Source organism: Protopterus annectens, chromosome 2.part2 (genome assembly GCF_019279795.1).
Source record: "Protopterus annectens isolate FY-2018-M chromosome 2.part2, PAN1.0, whole genome shotgun sequence".
Classification (NCBI taxonomy): domain Eukaryota; kingdom Metazoa; phylum Chordata; order Ceratodontiformes; family Protopteridae; genus Protopterus; species Protopterus annectens.
Genome location: NC_056730.1, coordinates 495,231,813 through 495,238,219, shown reverse-complemented (window position 1 = coordinate 495,238,219; position 6,407 = coordinate 495,231,813).

Below are 6,407 nucleotides of genomic sequence, written 5' to 3'. Positions count from 1 at the left end.
GATACTAACCTAACTAAGGGAAAGTACTCCTCAACTGTGCACTGCTCACAGATTTGTCCAGACTATAAGCTACTACTAAATTCATTTGTATACTCCAGGTCTTCACTCTCTACCTTTAGTTTGATTCTCAAGTTACCTTGAAAATAGAAGGCTCTCATTTAAATGCAATCATTCCAACCCTTCTATAAACTAAAAAAAAAAAAAAAACATTACAGGTGTCCCATAATGATCTACTCTAGCCCCTATTCTGTTTTGCTTATTCATTAACTCATCACCCACTGACCTAAATTGTCCAACACTATTTTTATGATGATAGTTCATAGATTCATCGTTATATACTAGGCTAATGACCACCAGGACCTTTATAAGCCTAGACTTGCAACCCAACCCAATTGTGCCCCTATGTATCATGGGCATTTATTAGGAGGGCTATGTTAGTTAGAAAGTTTCTAGAGGTCATATGGGGGGTACATTAGATTGGGTATTACTGTCTGCCTCTATCAGAGACATGGGGCCAGACCCAGGGTTAATTTCTGATTTCCCATCCATTGGTCAAGTTTACTCTTAAATAGGGTTAGGGAGGGACCCTGCTTCACATGGATTGTGAGCCTATTTCAGAGCATGAGAATCATCTGAGATGCATATCTGTCTTCCCAAAATGTCTTATTTATGTCACAAGCAAAATTTAAATGTTTGGATCTGGAGATTCTAATGCTGTTCGTTTTACAGATGTGCAAAAGGTTCATCAAAGCTGAAACCGAGGATGCTTTGCATGCCAGGCATAGACTTCCTCTCAGTAACCTGTAGCAGACAGAGTACAGAGATAGGCTTTTAAGGTTGTCTGTATAGGACAATGTGTTTATAGCTTGGGTGTTCTTAGTAAGGAACCTTTGTTGGCATTCCAGGTGTTGCATATGTCTGGTCAGGTACATGCCACGGAGACATTATACTCAATGATGGGTCTGATAAGAGCCAAATAAAGTAGCACTATGACTTCCTTGGACCTGGCTGCCATACCCTTAATGATATTGTCTTTCACAAAACCATCGCCAGCTGCAAAGCTACCATGCAAACACTTCAGTACATTCTCTAAAACTTCGATCTATGGTCACTACAAGCAGCTCACGCTGACCTTACTAGTGGTTTTCATCACACTCTAAAAGCTACACAACTTACTTCATCTCACCAGCTCTCTTGCCTCCAGTAACTAGCCAAATGGGTATATCCTTGCTACCAAATATCTAGGCATCATTCTTGATCCAGATCCAGACTTTAATATGCCACCATGCATCGCCTACCCAAAAGCAAAAAAAAAAACTCTACCCCTCTGCAATGGGCCAAATGGTTGTCTGAAAAATAACTTGCTAACTGGTACCTCATATTCCTTTCTATGCAAAGTTATCCCCATCTTGCACAGACTAGCCATTAAGAACGCACTATATAAATGGTGCCCCCAGACCAACACAGCAACTTTACTTGCATAACTTAGCTAACTCATTGCTTCCTCATATTGAGAGTGACACAGTGGTGGGAAGAAAATGGGAGGCCAGCAGCAAACCTGGCACTTCTGTTGTATGCACTACTGAGGATATCAGCAAGAATTTTGTTTAGGGTTCCCTTCACAATATTCCAAATTAGGAATTTTACATTACATCACATTTACTTGATAGCAGGAGGAGAAAATAAGCTTTCATAGTTGTTAAGTTAACAGGCCTGCAGTTCCCCATATTTTTCAACTCCCCCTTTATACAGTGATACACTAAATGCTATCTTCCTGTCTTTGGACACTACTGACCCAGCCAGTGATCTTTTGAGGATCTGCAATTTGGTAAGAGAAGAGCAGATTTTAGAACCAGCTCGATACCTAGTGTTAGGAAAGATGTTTATTCTGTACAGACTGTGTTTCTTGCAATTGTGCTCTTTGACGACTCTAATGATGTCTCCCATTATGGCGGATTTAGGCATGGGCACAGGGTCGTGCACCACCCCCTTTTTAAAGCCATTCTGTGACATTAAAAAACATGTCCTGCCAAAATGATAATTTTCCGTTTCAACTTAACTTTTTTTTTCACTTTTCTACATGAAAGATGCATCAGAGATGTAATTGGAGGTTGCAGTCAGGTGATCTCTAGGACTATCCTTGATTGCTCCGAGTCCAACTGCATCTCTGTTGTATTTGAGTGAAAGTTTGTTTGGTGACAGAGAGGATTTATTAGATGGTGAAGCAGATATTTCTCTCTTCCCCCTGGTAACATATTGGTTTGCAGCGATCACTGTTATTGCATTTTTTATTCACATAGTTTACTCTGTGATCGCTGTTATTTTGCAACAGGGAGATTTTTGCTTTGTTATGGGGGAAGAAAATGTCATACCAAATATATTTGCCAGACATTTTAGTAATTTGACTTTGTGATGAAACATTTAAATTGTGGATTTTTTTTTTTGGGGGGGGGGGTTAGTGGCACACAAGTAATTGTCGGTGTGCACCTTAAAGTGCAAATGCATGGGCAATGGGGGGTGGGGTGAGAGCCCTCCCACTCTTTAAATGAAATAATGGACTGTGTCATAATTTCCTTGACATCCTGACTCAGCTTTATTATGTAAAAGGAAAAAATGGAACTGAGCTGTCATATTTTAGGTAAAACTCATTCCGGGTTTTCTTCCCTGTTTAGTAGGAAGATGGGCTCCAGGGAGTCTGTGTGTGACATTTGTGTGTAAGTGAGTGTATGAATGTGAGACCGTGCGTCGTGAGAATGAATGTATGCAAACACGTGTGCGAGGGTACGGCTGTGCACAAGTGCGAGTGTGCACTCAAAGAAGAAATGTGCCAGATAGAATGATGTTGATGTACCATAATATCGACTGAAATAAAAGTTTTAATTAGTGAAGCTAACAGGACCCACAGCCCAGCTACAGGTATAGACCATAGGGCTGCCACAATCTCCTTGGCAGTGAAAGCTTTTGAAGCTCTTCATTGTTATCAGAATTCAGTTTGGGGAGTTGTAGTTTAAAAAGAACTCATTTGGTGCTTGACTGATGTAGCAAGATGAGCGGAGCGGTACAGGTAAATATGGCATCTCCTAAATGCTTTGTGTGTGTGTGTATATATACACTCATGCATTCCTGCACGGAGCATGCATACTTCTCAGTTGTCCCTTATTTTACAGGATATCCCTCATTTTTTCTCCTGTGAGTAATGCTAGACATTAGAGTTTCGTGCTTATGTTCAGAAGCTAGTTGTTTGATGTAAAAGCAGTTGTTAACTGTTTAAATAAGGTTGTTTCTTTCGGCTTTTCCCGGTTAGGGGTCGCCACAGCGGAACTCCGGTCCGCTAATGATTGGCAGTTGATTTTTATATACCGGCTTGCCAGGCCTGACGCACAACCTTCAACGAAGGTACGCCCATTTACACATGTCTCCACGCAGAAGGCGCTCTAACTGAGAATCGAACCGGACAGCGTCTTACTGTGAGATGACAACGCTACCGCAGCACCACCACCGCAGGTTAAATAAGATAATGTTTAAAAAACTGCCCATATCTTTGCTTCTCTGTTATTTTATTTATTTATTGATATGTCTAAAATCTTTAAACAAAGGGGCAGGCATACAGGCAGTAATACCTCTCAAGTGCCAGATTCTGCAGAACATCTTTTGACTTTTGCCTCAGGCTTTTTTGCCTTTCCTGATGTTCTTATAATTCATTGGTGATTGCAGACAAATTAGTTATGTCCAACATCAGATCTTCATATTTCTTAGTCTTCATAAAATGCATAATTATGCAAAATTTCTGTTACCTTTTTAAGTGACTTAGAAAAATAATAAAAAATGTTCACAGTTTTGCCCCCATTATCTTTAGCTATGTCAAGAAGTATTCAGTAAGGAAGTTAACCATACCACTCAGCTATTTATGATGTTGCCTTACATGCACGAGCATGTGTATGTGTGTGTGTCTGTGTTTGTGTGCGCGTGTGTCTGTGTGTGTCTGTGAGTGTGTATGCGTGTACTTTAAATTAGCAGAAAAAAACATTGTCTGTTAGCAAAATATCGACTACACTGTTGACACACCAGTATGCATGCTCCAAGAAACAGCATTGGTGCAGACAAACATTTAGTTTTTAAAAATTCTAAAATGTATCATTTTTGCAAGGGGGAAACACGGCTTGCTTATTATATATATACTAATGTCAAGATCAAACAAACACAAGGCAAGGGTTAATTTTCCTAATCAGCTGCTTAGTCGACCATATGCAACCAGCTAAACAGCTCTCAACCTAACATATGATCAATCACTTACATTAGTCCTGTCTCTATGATGTATATATAAATATCTGTATGTAGAGAGAGTGAGAAAGTTAATTAGATAAATATAAGGCACTGTTCCTGATTTTCTGCTAAATCACTGAGGATAATAGACAAGTCAATAATGTTACAAATTAGAGTTTCATACTTACTGTTTAGAAAATGCATGCTGATGCAAAAAAGTTCTATTAATTTATTAAGTGAATTAGACTAATATTAATATTTTATATTGAAGGTTGTGAAATCATATGTAAATGCATTGCATGGCTTTGCAAACTGAGAGGAATGGTGGTGTATTCATGAGTATGTGCATGCTTGTGTGCATTTGTGATTGTGTGTGTGTGTGTGTGTGTGTGTGTGTGTGTGTGTGTGTGTGTGTGTATGTGTGTGTGTAGTAGAGACACATTTAAATTCTGTTTAAATATTTAAGTTGTACTTATAGTGTTCTATGTAGTGATACTATGTACTTTCTGCCTTTTTCCTTGTTTTAGCCAAAAAAATATGTTTGCATTTTTTTGTTCTGTAACCTTCGTCTTATATTTAATTTGTAGTTGTGGGTAGATTGCGTTTCCACATTATTCTGGGTTTCTATTTCCCCAAGTACACTTTCTTATAAAAGCTACCCTTTTGTATTTTAAATGCTACTTGCCATAGTCTTCTAGTTTAATTGACAGTTGTGGCAAGACTCTGTACTGCTGCCACATTTGAGCCTTATTTACATATGTATTGCTTCATTTTTCCATAAACATCATTACTGGAAAATTTCTGCATAGTCTGCTGCTTTAAACTGTTGTAGGGGTTCAATAGTGAAAGAATTGTTTTTCTGAACCAGTTTGTGCTTCAGTGCTTTTATTTTTTTATTATAATTTAACTGCTTACAGTTGCATTCTTTGTGTCTGCCCCTTCCCTATCATACATTAAGCTAACATTTCTGAAAGATCTACAATATTCACTTTATTTGACTGGCTGCCTGTCTAGCTTGCTTGCTTGTTCCCTTGAAATGTTTTTACCAATTCTCACACTCTTTTGCTGTTGTAGTCTTATAAGGCTGTGCCTCTGGCCTCTGCCCCTTATGGTAATCTGATTTCCAAAGTCCCTCACTCTCCTGTTTAATTGCTCTTGTTTGCTGCATAAGCTATTTAAGTACTCTCCTCACTCACTGTTTTCCATAGATCTATGATAGTGAGTGCCATCCAGGCAAAGTAAAGTACTTTTGATTGCTAATTCATACTTCTTAAGTTACTTTGAGCAACTGGTGCAATTTCCTGCTTTTATCTTTACATTTCAGTGTATTTTTGAAAAAAAAAAAGGTGTTCCTCTCACTGTTACTGCTGTAGGACTGTCTGGAAATCTCATTCAGCAAGAGATTTCCAGCTCACTGTTTAATTATTTTCTGGTAGCATTGCACTTGTGGCTTTCTTCTACTGAGTTTTAGATTAGGAGGACTGGGTTTCTTCATCTTGGGGGGAGAAGGTATTTGCCTGGTCTATCTGAGATGGGAAATGCACAAAAGTACTTGCAGTATTGTGACGAGGAGATGTGTTGCCATCTGTGCCAGTGAGAATAGGGCAGTGCATGTGTAACATATGCCAGCAGAGTTACCTGGAGTTTTGTGGAGGGATTTGTGTCATTTGACTATCACACTGATTTGTGCAGATGCTTGCGTTAAAAATGTATCAACAGTGTTATTATAACTGATTAAATGTTTATGTTTAAACAACGAATTCTGGAAGGGAAGGGGAGAAGTTTTTGAGGTTGTTCTGCGGCTTTTGGATGCTGCAAATGATCTTAGAAAAGCTCTGAGTGCGTATTGTACCAGTCAGGTGATCAAATGTGATGTCATTGTATAACCAGCACTGAAAGGATGGAACTCTCACAGTAGTTTGTTTAGTTTTGTTTACTTTGGAACCTGATATAAAAGATCTATGTCAGTTATCACAGCTCCGTTCATTTCTGTTCAGTTCAGTCAGTTAGAAGCTCATCACCTTGCCTTGTGGAAGTAAGCATCTCAGCATCCTATTTTCCCTTGCTGTATTAATTAAGTTACCTAGGGAACAGTTATTCTTTAGACAGTCAGGAAATACAGTGAGATTAGTTAAAAAGTGTTT